Source organism: Dioscorea cayenensis, chromosome 7 (genome assembly GCF_009730915.1).
Source record: "Dioscorea cayenensis subsp. rotundata cultivar TDr96_F1 chromosome 7, TDr96_F1_v2_PseudoChromosome.rev07_lg8_w22 25.fasta, whole genome shotgun sequence".
NCBI classification, from domain to species: Eukaryota; Viridiplantae; Streptophyta; class Magnoliopsida; order Dioscoreales; family Dioscoreaceae; genus Dioscorea; species Dioscorea cayenensis.
The window spans coordinates 14,503,370-14,522,688 of NC_052477.1; the positions used below are offsets into that span (position 1 = coordinate 14,503,370).

Genomic DNA, 19,319 nt, shown 5'->3' on the forward strand with positions numbered 1-19,319 from the left:
TAGGGTTTTTAGCTCTCCATGAAGCAACATACAAAACACACCATCAATGAATGAAAGTACATTAAAACCATAGAAATAAACCCCCTCATATATGAACTGATGGCCTTGATGGAGAGCTTCGACGTCTTGAAGGACCCACTCCGAAGCTAGGTTCACCGGTGGCTTCCTGGATGCTATGACGGAGGAGGAATCGATCAAAGTTGGTGACGAAGCGCCTCCAAAGCCGCAAAGACCTCCTCTCATAACCCTAGTCGTCTTACCCCTCTAGAGCCGCACAAAAGATTAGAAAGAATAGGACGAAACGGCTATTTATAGGTCTTAGATCACATCTGTCACGTGCCCTCATGCGGCCGTGTGGATTTTGCTACAGTACCACTGCAGTGAAATCGCTACAGTACTTTTCACAAAACACAATCCGAACACTTTTCTCTTGAGGCCACATGTCCGGGCACACGTCCATGTGGTAGGCTATAAAACCATTCTTCAACGACGTATCTTTGAGAGGTATTGCAATCTTCACAAAGAGAAGGAACATGAAGATGTGGCTACCTTTGTGCCCTTCCAACTAGTGAATTGACTTGAATCTTCTTGGAAGTTGGCACACAACTCCATGTTTATGAATTCCTCTCATGTCTTGGTCCTTGAATTGAACAAGGATACCCAACATTGTGTCCTTATAGCCTATCTTTGCTTCCTTTTTACTCTTTAAGGCATTCACAACCTATATGCATAAAAGAACACCAAATACACAATATGAGACATAATGGTAAAAATGATGCTCAATGCATGTAAAACATATATAAAAATATGTCTACTCAAGCACTTATCAGGTTTACAAGTCCAAGCACCCAGTAGGGATTTAGCTCTCCATGGAGCAATAGACAGTCAACAATAAAATCAACAGTGAAAACATGCAATCCATAGATAAAACCATCTTATAGTTTGTATCAATGGTCTTATGGAGCCTTCTCGTCTTCTCCAAAGGTTCCCTTGTCAAGCCTAGGGCACACCACACCAAATTGGTACTAATGAAAGCTGCCCCAATAACTTTCCTCCAAAGAAACATGACGTCAGAGGCTGTAGAATAGCTCTAAAAACCAGGTAAAGACTCTCCAAACCCTTAGCCGTGAGTGCTTCCAAAGACGAACAAAAGATGGGGAAAAGATCCTTTAATGACTCTCAAAACGTGGTATTTATAATGGCTTGAATCAAGTATCCACACGGGACTTTGGAAATCCCACACCGCCATGTGGATTTCAAAAACTTGTTTCTAGCGAGCTATGAACGATAACTGCTGCAGTAATTTTGCTGCATTACACTACTACAGTACTCCACTAAAATGCTCCCTATTCCACTCTTTTCTTCGAGGCCACATGAATGGGCATACATCCATGCGGTAGATCGCGTCGTGTCTTCAATGAAACCATATCGATAGAGCCCTTTCTAGTATTGCACAAGTTGGAATAAATGGGTGTGACTGCCTTTGTGCCCCTCCACTTTGTATATTCTCTTGAGCACAATGGAGGTTGGCACACACCCACATGTCTTTGAGCACAACTTGTGTCTTTACCTTTATTCAATCCAAGAACTTCAACAACAATTGCATACATGATCTACTTTTACTTTCTTTTATTCAACTTTGGCTCTACAACCTTATATGCACAAAATAACACAAACACACATGCATAAGAGATAAAATTTGATGAAAAGTGATGCTCAATGTAAGAAAAGAATACTTGGTATTACTTATACACAAGAACTTATCACTCATCATGAAGGATTAACTTATTATGGTGTTTGGATTTGGATGAAACCTAGGGTTCATCTTATGTAAAAACCATTATGTTATTATTATTTAATTTGATGGTTGATAAGTGCTTGTGCGATATGAATGCGAAGCGTTCATTCCTTATGTTGAGCATTACTTTTCTCGGGTTTTTACACTAATATGTGTGTTTTTATGTTACTTTCGTGCAGGTAGGGTTGTGAGGCCGAGTATGAAGGAAAGAAACCAATGTGGAGCACAATGCACTGATTTTCGAGGAAATCTTGCTAAGGTTCAAACGCGAAGACATAGGTCGGGTGTGAGATGCTAGAGTGTGTGCCAACCTCCTCGTATTCTAGTTGGCACATCCATTTGGAGGGTACAAAGGCGGTCACACTCGAGCATTCCGACTTATGCACATAGAACAAGAGCTCCACCAACTTGCCTATCATTGAAGAAGCAAGTGATCCACGATGTGAACGTGTGCCCATTTTACGCTATCTCGATGAAAGTATGGATTCGGGAAGCTATTCAGGCAGGATACTGTAGTAGAGCACTATAGCAACATGGTAGCAAGTACTGTAGTAGCAATGTTCACAGCCGGCCGAGAAAACAGAAGTTCAGAGAATCCACACGAGCGTGTGGAAATTATCCACGCCCGTGTGGAAATTCCGCACGGGCGCGTGAAGCATCCACGCCCGTGTAGTCGCCCGATTCCAGCCCAATTTAAAGCCGAATCAGCCTCGATTTTAGTATTCTTTTCTCCATCTTTTCCCTAACTTGAGAGAGGGCTTCAGCTAGGGTTTTGAGGGGTATTGGCCAAGGTTTTGGAGAGGTTCTACAGCTCCGACATCGTCATTCCTTAGGAAGAAGGTTGGTAGGGGAGCTTCCGTCGAGGCGTATCCTATACCGGACGAGGGAATGCTTGGCCGACGAGTAGAGGACTTTCCACAAGACTATTGACACGACTATCGAGGGGGTTTCTTTATGGATTCATTACTTTTACATTTTATTTCTTTGATTGTACTTAGCTCCATGGAGAGCTAAACCGATGGTGGGTACTTGGGTATTTGTGAACCCTAAGATGTATTCGTTTTATTGAATCTATTTATTATGCTTTCAATTAATTGATGTTTATTGTGAGTTCTAACCTTGAATGCTTGATTGTATGAACATTTCCCCTAGAGTCACACTAGGGTTGAGAGTTCTCGTTGGTAACTGATAAGTGCTTGTGCGATATGAATGCGAAGCATTCATTCTTTATGTTGAGCATTACCTTTCTCAAGTTTTTACACTAATATGTGTGTTTTCTGTTACCTTTATGCAGGTAGGGTTGTGAGGCCAAGTATGAAGGAAAGAAGCCAATGTGGATTACAATACACCGATTTTGGAGGAAATCTTGCTAAGGTTCAAACACGAAGACATAGGTCGATGTGAGATGCTAGAGTGTGTGCCAACCTCCTCATATTCGAGTTGGCACATCTATTTGGAGGGGCACAAAGGGAGCCACACTCGAGCATTCCGACTTATGCACATAGAACAAGAGCTTCACCAACGTGCCTATCATTGAAGATGCAAGTGATCCACGACGTGAACATGTGCCCGTTTGCGTTACTCCGATGAAAGCATGGATTCGGGAAGCTATTCGGCCGACATCAGTAAAGAGTAGAAATGTAGCAACACTGACAAAAGTACTATAGCAGCACTGTTTACAGCCGCTCGAGAAAACAGGAGTTTAGAGGATCCACACGGGCGTGTGGAAATTATACACGCCCGTGTGGAAATTCCACACGGGCGCGTGAAGCATCCACGCCAGTGTAGTCGCCCGATTCCAGCCCTATTTAAAAGCCGAATCAGCCCCGATTTTAGTATTCTTTTCTCCATCTTTTCCCCAACTTGCGAGAGGGCTTCGGCTAGGGTTTCGAGGGGTATTGGCCATGGTTTTAGAGAGGTTCTACGGCTCCGACATCTTCATTCCTTAGGAAGAAGGTTGGTAGGGGAGCTTCCGTCGAGGCGCATCCTATACCGGGTGAGGGAATCCTTGGACGACGAGTAGAGGACTTTCCACAAGACCATCGACACGATTATCGAGGGGGTTTCTTTATGGATTCATTGCTTTTACATTCTATTTCTTTGATTGTACTTAGCTCCATGGAGAGCTAAACCCCTAGTCGGTACTCGGGTATTGTGAACCCTAGGATGTATTTGTTTCTTTGAACCTCTTTATTATGCTTTCAATAAATTGATGTTTATTGTGAGTTCCAACCTTGAATGCTTGATTGTATGAACATCCCCTAGAGTGACACTAAGGTTGAGAGTTCTTGTTGGTAACCTTGTGATTGAGTGACACACCACGAGCGTTAGACAAAGCTAGGTTGGAGAGGGTTGAGAGGGTGAGTCGAGAGGTACAGTAGTGTCCCTTTTCCCCTCCGGCGTGATAAATTTTACCTCCGTTCCTCGAGTTCTTTGCGGCCATAATAGAGTGAATTGTCTAAGGGATGAACTTTGGCTGGGGCTTAGTTGCGCGTGCAACGGAGTGAAGCGCTGAGGTGATCTTAGTATCTAGGGCTCAGTTGTGGTTAGGACCTTCCACCTGGACCAAAGGGTTAGGTCTATATTAAGGAAGAGATTTATCACTTGGAATCCCTAGAGCTCATTACAACTCTATGCGAGTGCGAGGTGTTGAGATTGTTCGATTTCTCCTCTGGGACATGTATAGAGTTAGGCATAGTTGACCTTAGATTTGGGACTATGTAATTAAGGATTTCCACAACTCATCATTGCATTGATTAGGAAGCATAATAGAGGGTTCTTGCACTTGAAACAATTATCCTAGGCGGAGCATTATCTGGGTACCCCATCTTTATCGATTGCCTTATCCCCTTCTTTACTTTTGCTCTCTTACTTGTTGCTTTTATTGTTGAGAATTGAATCATTATCACACTCATTATCATTGATCTTTTACATAGCTAAGAATCGAATTAAGTATTTTTATTCCCTATTCCCTGTGGATTCGATACCCACTCATCCGGGATTATTACTTCGACAAACCTGTGCACTTGCGGGATATACGCAAGGGGGCCTTGTCAGTAATCTTGTGAGTGAGTGACACACCACGAGCATTAGACAAAGCTAGGTTTGAGAGGGTTGAGAGGGTGAGTCGAGAGGTACAGGAGCGTCCCCTTTCCCCTCTTATGTGATAGATACTACCTCCGTTCCTCGAGTTCTTTGCGGCCATAATACAGTGAAAGGTCTAAGGGATGAACTTCCGCTGGGGCTTAGTTGCGCGTGCAACGGAGTGAAGCATTGAGGTGATCTTCGTATCTAGGGCTTAATCATGGTTAGGGACCTTCCACCTGGACCAAAGGGTTAGTTCTATAATTAGGAAGAGATTTATCACTTGGAATCTCTAGAGCTCATTGCAACTCTATGCGAGTGCGACGTTAAGAGGTTATCTAATTTCTCCTCTGGGACATGTATAGAGTTAGGCATAGTTGACCTTAGATCTGGGACTATGTAATTAAGGATTTCCACGACTCACCATTGCATTGATTAGGAAGCATAATAGAGGGTTCTTGCACTTGAAACAATTATCCTAGACAGAGCATTATCCGGGTGCCCCATCTTTATCGATTGCCTTACAGCCTTCTTTACTTTTGCTCTCTTACTTGTTGTTTTTATTGTTGAGAATTAAATCATTGTCACACTTATCATCATTAATCTTTCACATAGTTAAGAAGCGAATTAAGTATTTTTATTCCCTATTCCCTGTGGATTTGATACCCGCTTATCCGGGATTATTACTTCGACAAACCTGTGCACTTGCGGGATATATGCAAGGGGATCTTGTCAATGGTTGTTTAAGATTCAATCTATTGTGCTTTGCTTTTCTTGAGCTACAAATGGAGAACTCCATAGTTCATTCTTGAATTATATTTGTTGACATGAGAGCGTCCTTTTACTTGGTCATACATAGATTGAAAAGGGATACTTATGCCAAGACACCGGGAGATTAGGTGTTTGTAGCCCTCAAATGCTAAGTTTACGCCAAAAAATAGTAGGTTTACTCCTATTTAGAGATTTCCTTAAGCTCATTGCAATTATAGTAGGGTTGATCCGGAAGAGATTCTAATCACCACTCGTATGGGATGAGGGGTTATGCACCAAGAAATTAGGATTAACCTATCTAAGAGATCTCTAGGCCTTGACTACTATCAATGCATCTTTAAATCATACTAGTTTGGGCCTTAATGACAATCCTAGGGGTGTTCCTTGTCTGAACACCTCCTTCTCATGCTTGACACTCCCTTGTTCATTTATTTTATGTGCTAGTAACCTGGGTATAGATTAGTTAGTTTACTTTATTTGTTCCATTTAACTTGGATTTGTCAACTAGAAAGTAGATGAGGAGTGAGTAATAATATTTCCTTCGTCTCATGGAATACTACCCCTGTGTCACACAAAGGGTATTACTTGGGGACCCCATACACTTGAGGGAATCACACCAACACTTGATCTAGTTCACTTGTAATGAATGAGAAAAGAGGAATGGTGAATGACTGCAATGGTTCCATCCAATCCCTTCTCCATTGTCCGATGAGTCCTCTTGCCCAAATTAGATTAACAACCACTTCTCTATTCTGTCTAGATAAAGCTCACCACTTTTCTCCATAACTTGACCTTATATACCCCTATCTCACAATAGTCCATGGTCGTGGCAAGGTTACCCATGGCCATGAACATGTACAATGTTTCCCGACATCGTTTGATAAAAGCCCCATGGCAGTGTATGTCTCTGCCCTTTCTAGGAATTTGTTTGAATTGATGATCCATAGCTATGGTTAACTAACCCCATGGCCATGTACTTCTTTAGCTATGGGGCAATAATCCTTGTTCTAGATGGCTATGGATGATAATTCCCACAGCTATGCTTTTTCATGTTAACAACTTGAATTACTCATGATGGCTGTAGAGAGTGGTCTTACGACTATGTACCCCTCTGAACTTCCTCAAAACTTATTGTTTTGGCTGTTTTTCTTTGGTCAATACTCATCCACCGTCCCATCTACAAAAGTAAGCAATTACTATACATATAAGCCCGAAGGGTGACAAAAGTCATGTCTACAATGTGCAACATGCTTACTAAAAACATGTTGCAACAAACACTTATCAAATTTATATAATTTTTATGAGAATTATGTAAAATGTTGGGAAAGGGGGGGTGAGGTAGGCATGGCCTCTCTTTGCCCCTCCTCTTACCTTTGCCATACTTACAGGCATGGCTTACCGCTGTAAGTTGGGCCATAAGTTTCATCCGATGGAGTTTATAGGCAGAACATATGCCCATAAAGGGGATCGCAAGCCTCATCCAAAGAAACTTATGGTCTAGTACTTATGGCCATAAGCTTGACCATAACACCAAGACAAAACACCTTATAGGCTGAGTTTACAACCATAAGATGTCCATAATGCACATGACCAATCATCTCTAGCTCCTTACGACCTTGTTCGTATGCTCATAAGTGACCCGTAAAAGGCTAGGTACAAAAGATTTTACTTATAATTTTTGGGCAGGCTTTTTGGGTAAGTGAGTAAAGGAAGGAAAGAAGAAAGAATCTCAAGCCTTTCTCTAGTAATTCAATCCCTTAGAGGGCTTCATCCATAGTCTATGGTATCTAATAAGTTATCGAAGTGAGTTCTTGGTGGCCTTTATGGAAGATTTGTCGAAGATTCATCGACACTACAAGGTGACAATGTTTACAATGATCTTTAATGTTTTTATTTAATTTCTTATTATTGATTGGATTGTATGATTGTTCTCTCCCAATGGAGAACTAAACTTCATGATTTTTGGGCATGGATCGAACCTCAGGTTTTCTTTTTGATGGTAATGGTTGTAGACTTTGAAGTTTATTTTGATTGATCTATTACAATACTTTGATTTAATTCAATCATTTGTTCTTCATTGTCTTAAACTCTGTTGTAGTGAAATCCTAGAGTTTCATGAATTATGTACTTGTGTGATAAATCAAGAGATCCACCTAGGATGGACATGTCACAATTGAAGGAAACCATGATTCCGCCTTTGAAATAGGGCTCTTTTAGGATTGATATTTCTCTTTTATGGTTCTTTTCTAATCATCGACATTAGAATTCCAATCATGGTATAATCATAGAAATTGAGTATTAGGGAGAGATTTCAATCTTTCATTGTGTAGATTAGGGTCATCTATTATAACCGCTTTTTATCATAGCTTATAGTCACCAAGCACTACATTTTTTTAGTCCAAACACTCTGAGTAACACGAATTCTTCATAAATTCCTTCTTCCTTTTTCCTCTTTCTTTGTTTCTTTCGCCGAACACCCTCAACTTTTGGAAATATTTTTTCTCGGTGACCCGATTCCCTCGCAAAGTTCATCTAGAAATCTCTTCCTCCCTTGTTGGTAAGTATTCTAGGAGCATTGATCCAAGCTTTCACTCCATATTTTTGTAAGGATTTTTCATTGTTTTTTTGAATTGTTTGAAAAATCCTAGGTTTTTTTGCATGATTTGTGAGGATTTTAGGCTTAAATTGAAGCACTTGTTCTTGTTATTCATTTTTGTGAATGTTTGTAAAGAAATTTCTTGGTTAGATGTTGTAAATCTGGAGAAACCCTTTGTATTAAGGCCGGTTTTACTGTAGCAAGCCGATTTTTACTATAGCAATCGATAAGCTTTTAGTTGTTTCTTTTGGATTAGAGTGAAGCCCAAACCCTTAGGAATTCATTGGTAATCTTTATACCTAGCTTTGAACAAACCCTAGGATCGATTTAGGGATGTTAGTCAAAGAGACTTAGGGTTTCATTGTTTGATTTATTTTTTGTGCTAATTCTTATTGATGTTTTGTTCTATTTGGGCAAAGAGGTGAATCTTTCGCTTGAGGCAAGGAACTAGCAGAGGATTAGCGTTTGGGGAAGTGAAATCATCTAAGTTGTGAGTGGGATTTGTTAAGCATAATTCTACTAGGAGAATACCTATAGTAATTTTTTTTTGTTTGAGCTAAGTTTTATTAAATTCTATACTTAAATCGAAGTTTTTACTAACTTAAAATGAGTTTATTTATTGATGTTTCATACTTGAAAATTTTTGTTGTTCAAGGAAAAATAATTTTTAGAATGTTACTTGCTTTGTAAGTTGTGAAATTTTGGATTATTAAATATTGTCCTAGTTATTGACTCCTCATTGTGAGATGCAGGTTTGTATTACTTGTTGGTGATATCTTATTACAGTAGGTGGTTACCACAACTAGCCTATTGAGGTGGCATGGAAGATTGGCCAAATTATTAATCTAGTTCGTGTGGGAGTATAGAGCCCTGACTTGATGTTCATCAGGAAGCCGAGGTCACCACATGGTGGACCGATGGGTCATCGTCAAGGACATGAGTACATTGATGGCTCAGAACCTAGCTACAGCCATGGTGAAGATTTAGAGAGATTTCTAGACCATGTTGTGTTTCTTTTGTGGTGTCAAATTAAATTTATAGTTTTGGTGGTGAATATTGTGCTTTATGGATTTCGAGACTTGTACTATATAGTTGTTATATATATAAACATATATCTATGTGAAATTGTTCTTGTCTATTTGCATTATTATAAAAGCTTGGTTTGATAGCTAACTTGTTTTTATTGTATAAGACCTGCGTATGGTATTTCATGTATTTGTTGTTGTAAAGCCCTAGTTTGGGTAAAAGACTTTCTTGACACTATATTTTGTTATATTGTATCGATGATTACTATTATGTGCATTTATGTTCTAAACTGTTTGAATTATTAGTGATAAACGTCTACACACCAAAAATGGTATTTTAGAGGTTCGGTATTGTAGCAACACTGTAGCAGCTACTTTAGCATGAAGAACTTGAGAAATGACAAAGTCTTAGGTTTCATTAATGAGTCTGCTAACGGCCGTGAAGACGCTAGTGAACCAGATGAAGAATGTGCAGGTACGATAGCAATTTCACTGTAGCAATTTATGAATTTTTAGCATATTCCCGAGACTCTAACTGGCTCCTTGATAAGTGCTTATGCGATAAGAATGCGAAGCGTTCTTTCCTTATGATGAGCATTACTTTTGTCAGGTTTTATCGCAAATACGTGTGTATTTATATACTTTTATGCAGGTTGGGTTGTGAGGCCGAGTACTTGTGAAAGAAGCCATTGTAGATCATTTTACGCATTATTTGAGGAGATCTTGAGAAGGCTCAAACGCGGAGACATGAGTCAGGTTTAGAATGCTAGAATATATGCCAACCTCGTTGTATTCGAGCTAAGGCAATGATTCGGAGGGGCACGAAGGCAGTTACATCCTAGTATTCCGGCTTGTGCATATTTAGCAAGATCTCCACCAGCGTGATCGTTTATTGAAGAACCAAGATGATCTACGACGTGAACGTGTGCCCGTTTATGTTACCTCGATGAAAGCATGGATTTGGATGTATTTTGGGCCGTTATTGTAGCAGGAACTGTAGCAATTTCTGTAGCAATCACTGTAGTGAATCACTGTAGTAGGTACTGTTCACAACCGGCCGAAGAAAGAGCAAAACAGAGGAGCCACACGAGTGTGTGGAAAATTTCACACGCCCGTGCGTTAATTCCACAGGCCCGTGTGGAATATCCACAGGGGCGCGTGGAATCCCGATTCCTGCTTTATTTAAGGCCGATTTCAGCCCCGATTTCAGGATTCTTTTCACCATCTTTTCCCCAACTTGAGAGAGGTTGCGGCTAGGGTTTTGAGAGGTATTGGCTAGGGATTTGGACAGGTTTTATGGCTCCGATATCGTCATCTCTTTGGAAGAAGGTTGGTAAGGGAGCCTTCGTTGGATTGATTCGGCGAGGTGTATCTTATACCGGACAATGGGATCTTGCGACGAGTAAAGGACTTTCCACAAGACCATCGCCATGACTATCAAGGGGGTTTTTCCTATGGATTTTTTTCTTTTACATTTTATTTCATTATCGTTTGTATCGTGCTCCATGGAGAGCTAAACCCCTAGTGGGTACTTCAGTATTTGTGAACCATAGGATGTATTAGTTTCATTAAATCTTTTTAATTATTCTTTCAATTAATTGATGTGAATGTGAGTTCCAATCTTGAATGTTTGGTTGTTTGAATACTCCCTTAGAGTGACACTAGGGTTGAGAGTTCATGTGGTAACTCTTGTGAGTGAGTGACACACCATGAGAGTTAGACAAAGCTTGATTGGAGAGGGTTGAGAGGGTGAGTCGAGAGGTACAGGAGCGTCCCATTTCCCCTCTGGTGTGATAGATTCTACCTCTGTTCCTCGAGTTCTTTGCGGCCATAATAGACCGAATGAGCTAAGGGATGACTCTCCGCTGGGGCTTAGTTGCAAGTGCAATAGAGTGAAGTGTTAAGGTGATTTTAGCATCTAGGGCTTAATTGTGGTGAGGGATCTTTCTTCTGGACCAAAGGGTTAGGTCTAAAATTAGGAAGAGATTTATCACTTGGAATCCCCAGAGCTTAATGCAATCCTTCTTACGAGTGCGAGGTTGAGAGGTTGTTCAACCTCTCCTCTGGGACATGTAGAGGATTAGGCTTAGTAACCCTAGATTCAGGGCCATGCATTAAAGGATATCCCTAACTCATCATTGCATTAGATAGGAAGTATTATAGAGAGTTCTTACAGTTGAAACGATTTTCCTAGGCGGATCAATACCCGGGTACCCCATCTTTATCGATGGCCTTACTTCTCCTTTACTTTTGCTCTCTTTCGGGTTGCTTTACTTTTGAGAATTGAATCTTGTCACACATATCCCTATTCATCTTTCATATAGTTAAGAAGTTAATTAAGTATTTTTATTCCCTTTTCCCTGTGAATATGATACCCCACTCACCTGGGATTTATTACTTCGACAACTCCGTGCACTTGCAATGACCATTGTCAAGTTTTTGGCGCCGTTGCCGCGGAGAACGCGTTAGAGATACTTTGCACTTTTGTTTTCTTAGCTATTCATTTATCCATTCTATTTCACATTTTCTTTTTTATCATCATTCTGATTTGTTTTTTTTCCTTTGTGCAGCTTCAGGTTGATGACCCGAGGGAACCCCTTAATATTGATTAAAGGAGATCCCGAGCTTGAAAGAACACTTAGAAGAAAAGGGAAAGGACCTGTGGAAGACCAATCTAATCTAGCTGATTTGGAAGTTGAAGGGTTAGATAATATGGCAGAACAGAATGAGCAGCAGAGGACACTCTCTGATTATGCTAGACCCTCAGTTTTGGGCACACAATCGATTATTGTGCGACCCCCAATTGCAGCTCAGAATTTCGAGCTAAAGCCGGTATTCATCCACATGTTGCAGCAATCCACATAGTTCAATGGTTTGGCCGATGAGGATCCAAACAGTCACATAGAGAACTTTCTCGAAGTGTGTGATATACTCAAGATAAACGGGGTGACGGATGATGCCATCAAGTTGAGAGTCTTCCCATTTTCCCTAAAAGAGAGAGCAAAGTAGTGGCTACACTCATTACCTAGAGCCTCGATTACTACATGGGAGAAGATGGTAGATACTTTTCTAGCCCGTTATTTCCCTTCTGGAAAATCTGCAAAGCTTAGGAATGAGATCTCATCCTTTGTACAGTCAGAATTGGAGTCTCTATTCGAGACATGAGAACGGTTCAAGGCGCTCCTGAGAAAGTGCCCACAACACGGATTCCCAGAGTTGATCATTATTCAGACTTTTTACAATGGGTTGAATCCGAGTACAAGACAACTCCTGGATGTGGCAGCAGGAGGTACCTTAGGTAGCAAGACTCCCGATGAGGGCCGTCAACTTATTGAAGAAATGGGGTTAAACAGCTACCAATAGAATGCCAGGGAGAAGAAAAAGGTGCCAAGTCTTCATTAGATAGAAGCAGTAACTTCATTGGTGGCGCAAGTGGAAAATTTGAGTAAGATGTTAGATCTTCTAACTTCAAACAGAGTGGCGGCCGTGAGTACTTGCACCGGATATGGTGGAGAACATGCTTCCTCCGATTGCCCGATCTCTATTGGTGATACATCTTCGGTTGAGAATGTCGATTTTGTAGGTAATAGCATGAGGACTCAAGGAAACCCATATAGCAATACCTACAATCCAGGTTGGAAGAATCATCCCAATTTTCTCGTGGAGCAACCAAGGTCCACAAAAGGCCATGGGACCACCGGGTTTCCAACAACAAGCCCCGAACGTGGAAAACAGAGTTTCAGGTTTGGAAACCCGAATGAATGACTTGGAGAAGGCCTTGACTAGATTTATGCAATCTTCAAAAAAAGGTTTGAATCAGTTGAGGCTACACTTAACAATCACACCGCCTCTTTGTATAACCTTGAAAATCAGGTGGGGCAGATTGCAAAATCTCTCTCGGAAAGGCCACATGGAAGCTTGCCGAGCAATACCAAGACCAAGCCCTAGAGAGCATGTGAAGGCGATCACTTTGAGAAGTGGTCGTGAGGTTGAAGGTAGGCTTCCGGGTGAGAAGCCAAAAGAACACGCACCCAAGATTATAGAGGTTAAAAAGGGAACAAGGAAGGAGAAGGAGGTGTCACCCCCACCTTTCAAGCCAAGAATCCCTTATCCCTCTAGGTTGAAGAATGATCAAGCTAATGAACAGTACAAGAAGTTCCTGAGTTTGTTCAAGCAACTCCACATCAACATTCCATTTGTTGAGGCATTATCTCAAATGCCTAAGTATGCAAAATTCTTGAAGGACTTGTTAACTAACAAGAGGAAGTTGGAGGAGAGTGCTTCGGTGATTCTAGATGCATCTTGTTCGGTGGTCCTGCAAAAGGCCATGCCGAATAAGAAGAAAAACCCGGGAAGCTTCATCATTCCATGCAACATTGGCAATTTGGGTGAAGAAATGCCATTGACGAATTCAAGGGCCAACATCAACGTCATGCCATACACTTTCTTTCAGAAGCTAGGTTTGGGAGAGCCTAGACCCACTCTGATGACTTTACAATTGGCGGATCGAATGGTGAGACATCCGAGGGATATCATTGAAGACGTTCTTGTCAAGGTGGACAAGTACATTTTTTCAGTTGACTTTGTAGTGCTAGACGTCGATGAGGATGCTGATGTACTCTTGATACTTGGGAGACCATTTCTGAGGACTTCCAAAGCATTGATTGACATGGATGGCGGGGAGCTAACTTTGAGAGTCAGAGATGACAAGCTCACATACCACCTTGCTAAAGCCATGCGGCATTCTCTTGATTTTGATGATACTTTGTATTTTCTAGACACTACTGATGAGATTGTTGATGAATACGTATAAGAAATGTTCAATCCGGACCCATATGAGGGTTTGTTCGACCGAGATGAGGAAATTCAAGGAGTAATGATGCTTGGTTCCACTAAAGAAGTACCGTCTACCCCGGGGATTTTGAAGAAGGTGCTCCAGAAGATGAAGAGGGCAAGGAGACGCCACCGGAAACACTCCAAGACTGTTGGAGGTGTGCACGAACCGAATGATGAACCATTTCTAGGTAGTCCCAAGCCCGACAATTCACCCTCTACTTTCAAGAGACTTTGCTCATCATGCTTTCAAGCCATTGGTAAGAGGAAAAATTTCATCTACAACCCCCCATGAGGTAAAACGAGGTATGTTAAGCAAAGTGACGGACAAGATCCCCTTGCGTATATCCCGCAAGTGCATAGGTTTGTCGAAGTAATAATCCCTTGGTGAGCGGGTTTCGAATCCATAGGGAATAGGGAAGAAAAATACTTAATTCGATTCTTAGCTATGTGAAAGATCAATGATGATAAGTATGACAATGATTCAATTCTCAACAATAAAAACAACAAGTAAGAGAGCAAAAGTAAAGAAAGGGGGTAAGGCAATCGATAAAAATGGGGTACTAGGATAATGCTCCGCCTAGGATAATTGTTTCAAGTGCAAGAACCCTCTATTATGCTTCCTAATCAATGCAATGGTGAGTCATGGAAATCCTTAATTACATAGTCCCAAATCTAAGGTCAACTATGCCTAACTATATACATGTCCCGGAGAAGAGATTAGATAACCTCTCAACCTCGCACTCGCATAGAGTTGCAATGAGCTCTAGGGATTCCAAATGATAAATCTCTTCCTAATTATAGACCTAACCCTTTGGTCCAGGTGGAAGGTCCCTAACCACGATTAAGCCCTAGATACAAAGATCACCTCAATGCTTCACTCCGTTGCACGCGCAACTAAGCCCCAGCGGAAGTTCATCCCTTAGACCTTTCACTCTATTATGGCCGCAAAGAACTCGAGGAATGGAGGTAGAATCTATCACGTCGGAGGGGAAAAGGGACGCTCCTGTACCTCTTGACTCACCCTCTCAGGCCTCTCCAACCTAACTGTATCTAACGCTCGTGGTGTGTCACTCACTCACAAGGTTACAAACGAGAACTCTCAACTCTAGTGTCACCCTAGGGGAAATGTTCATACAAACAAGCATTCAAGGTTGGAACTCATAATCAACATCAATTTACTGAAAGCATAATAAAGAGATTCAAAGAAACAAATACATCCTAGGGTTCACAAATACCCAAGTACCCACTAGGGGTTTAGCTCTCCATGGAGCTAAGTACAATCAAAGAAATAGAATGTAAAAGCAATGAATCCATAAAAAAACCCCCTCAATAGTCATGTTGATGGTCTTGTGGAAAGTCCTCTACTCGTCATCCAAGGATTCCCTCGTCCGATATAGGATACGCCTCAACGAAAGCTCCCCTACCAACCTTCTTCCTCAGCAATGACAATGTTGGAGCCATAGAACCTCTCCAAAACCTTGCCTAATACCCCTCAAAACCCTAGCCGAAGCCCTCTCTCAAGTTGGGGAAAAGATGGAGAAAAGAATACTAAAATCGGGGCTGATTCGGCTTTAAATAGGGCTGGAATCGGGCGACTACACGGGCATGGATAATTTCCACACGGGCGTGGATAATTTTCAAACGCCTGTGTGGATTCTTTGAACTTCTATTTTTTCGGCCGGCTGTGAGCATTGCTGCTACAGTACTTGTTGCTGTGTTGCTGCAGTGCTCTGCTATAGTATCTGGCCTGAATAGCTTCCCGAATCCATACTTTCATCGGTGTAACGCAAATGGGCACACGTTCACGTCGTGGATCACTTGCTTCTTCAATGATAGGCGAGTTGGTGGAGCTCTTGCTCTATGTGCATAAGTCAGAATGCTCGAGTGTGACTGCCTTTGTGCCCCTCCAAATGGATGTGCCAAACTCGAATACGAGGAGGTTGGCACACACTCTAACATCTCACATTGACCTATGTCTTCGCGTTTGAATCTTAGCAAGATTTCCTCCAAAATCGGTGTATTATAATCCACATTGGCTTCTTTCATTCATACTTGGCCTTACAACCCTACCTGGACAAAAGTAACATAAAAAAACACATATTAGTGTAAAAACCTGAGAAAAGTAATGCTCAACATAAGGAATGAACGTTTCGCATTCATATCGCACAAGCACTTATCAAACTCCCCCACACTTAAGCTTTTGCTTGTCCTCAACCAAAAATTTAAAACGTTATGTGCATCAATGAAGAAAATATTGAAAGTGCTTGGCCTTAGGTTCACTAAAATATACCCAGAGAGCATTCTACAAGTGATGGAAATTTCAACACTAAATATAAAAATCAATGCTCTAGCTAAAAAGTTGAATCAAAAAGGACAACAAACCCAAAATCGTGTACGTGTGTGAACTCACTCAAAACAACCAAAGATATACTCCTCAAAGTTCTAAGTACAAGGGACTTATTTATCTACAAAAGTGACAACAATTTCAAAGATAATAGTAGCTTCACACATCCTCTAAGGTAGCCCTCTCCAAAGTGGCCGCTAAGGTGGCTTTCACACTTTTGAGGTGGTAGCTCTTTCTACCGGAGTGGTAGCTTTCACTCATCCTATGAGATAGCACTATGAAACTCCCCCCCCCCACACTTAAGTTGTACATTGTCCCCAATGTACACATGCAAGCTCACTCAAAATATATATCGTTCAAAAGCAAATGTGGGAGAAGCAATCAAAACAATACTCCCCTGACTTCTAGTGTTGCGTTTGATGATGCTAATTCCATGGGGGTAGTGTTCCGACGGGTTGTGAAGCTCACACGGGCAAGTGCAGAAGCACCTTGGCTATGCCCATAACAAAGTCTCAATTCCCATGATGACAAGACCATCTGCACACATACATGAGGGGTTCAGTGAAGCTCAATAAAATAAAAACAAATCGAGTATACAAAAGATAGAGCAATAAATACAACTCGAGACAACAAAATGAAAATAAACTCAGAAGAAAAATCCTTTCTGAGTATACAAATCCAAAATAAAATGCATAAAATAAAATGCGAAAAATAAGAACAAAGAAGATAAAGACGCCTCAAGTGTCGGTGTCAATAGCTAGTACATTTGTTTCCGCTGATGGTGAAGATGACGCTGGTACTGCAAAATAAATGAAGATTGGCAAAGAAAAGAGAAAGAGAAGCTTACCGACAAAATGACAATGAAAGACTAGAAAATGGCTGGAAAACTCAATTAACAACCCTCTAAAATGACGGTGAGAGGTTAGGAGAGAGCAAGGATGTGTTCTCAAAACGTTTGAGGGTAAAAAGATGAAGAAACCCAAAAAAAATTTTAAGAAAACCTGCGGTTCTAGCATTTCTGTACATCCATACGGGCGTGTGAAAATTGCCCACGCCCGTGCGCCTCATTACAGGAGAGCCACAGGGCGCAGGAATTTACACGCCCGTGTGGAAATTACCCACGGGCATGCGAAAATCGCATGGTCGTTCACAAGGACAGCTGCACGCCCCTGTGCCTTCTCTGGATGAGCTCTGAACAAAAACGCATGCCCGTGCAAAAATTCCACACAGGCGTGTGTTTTCTATGGACACTTAGAAAACTTTGCAGGCTCTGCAAAAAATTCCTGAACACAAATAAACACTAAAATCCTGCCTAATAATGTAATTTTAACCAGAGAAAACACGAAAAATACGCTCAAGCGACCAAAACATCACCAAAACACATGAAAGCACAAGATAACACCAATGGTCCACAAGAAAATCATAGCAATGGCATATAAGAATCAAAACACCAACACTCAAGCTCTTATTCATGCAAGCACTAAACTAGACACTAGAAAACAGTAAATACTTGGGTTGCCTCACAAGAAGCGCTTGTTTTACGTCACTAAGCTTGACGTACCTCTTCTTTAACTTATGGAGGCTTGAAAAGAGTATGCTCCTCCCGACTAAACATTGCATAACTACTTCCCTTAAACCAAAAATTTGCTTGCCGGGGTGGAATATTTGTTGGAGAGTCCAACCATCTTACCTTTGGCCTCCAAGGAAACAATTTGGGTTGGGAATTGTCCAAGCTTAGCATAGGTGGGTCATTAGATGGTTTCAATCTCCTACCCACATCTTCTCCCAAACCCAAAATATTTTTCTTGCAATTTACGAATTGATCAATTGCAAAGAGTGGTGCTTGTTCCATTACCTTAGGATTTACTTCTTCTTGTGTATTTTCAGCTTGAAAGGAACATGACACTAGCAAATCCCCTTGAAAATTTTCTCGCTCACAAGCACAATCTTCATTCACACTATGCAAAATCTGAAAATGGTATTCAGCTTCTCCCTTTTCATTTTCTACACCAATGTACTCAATTTGCCCAACTTCTTCATTGTTGTTCACTGCCACATCATCTCTACAAGGAACTTGAATTGCTTGCTCATATTCTTGTTATTCCTTGGAGAGTGTGTCAAGTATCCCTCCTAATTGATGCTCAAGGTTTTTATAGGAGGCTTCATGACATCTTAGTGTGGTCTCCATATTTTGGACGCAGACATCGGATGCTTTAATGAAGTTAGCTAATACTCTTTGCAACTGAAGTGCATCCTCTCCGAGTATCTCACCCTTTTGACTTTCCTCATGAAGTGCCTCCCAATGTTGTTCACCATTATCCCATAATATGTTTAGGTAGCCCACTTCAATTGGATGATATGCATTATAACATGGAATGTTTTGTTGTCGTGAAGTAACAATTCTATCAACTTTTTTACTGAGAGCTTCGACCTGCAAATATAGAGCAATGACTGGGTCAATCATCATTTAAAATCCTTGCAAGAAAAAGTAAGACATGACAAAAGAAAACAAATGAGAATGATGGAAGAATAAGAAAGTGTGAAATAATTTTTTTTTTTTTCAGAAAAGAGATGTGAAATAGAATGAAGGGTAAATAGCTAAGAAAACAAAGTGCAAAGTATCTCTAAACGCCTGCTCCCCGGCAACGGCGCCAAAAACTTGACAAGATCCCCTTGCGTATATCCCGCAAGTGCACGGGTTTGTCGAAGTAATAATCCCTTGTGAGCGGGTATCGAATCCACAGGGAATAGGGAATAAAAATACTTAATTCGATTCTTAGCTATGTGAAAGATCAATGATGATAAGTGTGACAATGATTCAAGTCTCAAAAGTAAAAACAACAAGTAAGAAAGCACGAGTAAAGG

At 41.1% G+C, this 19,319-nt stretch overlaps 1 non-coding gene across 1 annotated transcript; it reads right to left on the reverse strand.

Annotated features, from left to right (window-relative positions):
- Positions 1 to 12,376: 12,376 nt before the first annotated feature.
- LOC120265983 lies at positions 12,377 to 12,483 on the reverse strand. Its single transcript, XR_005537827.1, has one exon. It is a non-coding gene; the product is annotated as a small nucleolar RNA R71 (small nucleolar RNA).
- Between the last annotated feature and the right edge of the window lie 6,836 nt (positions 12,484 to 19,319).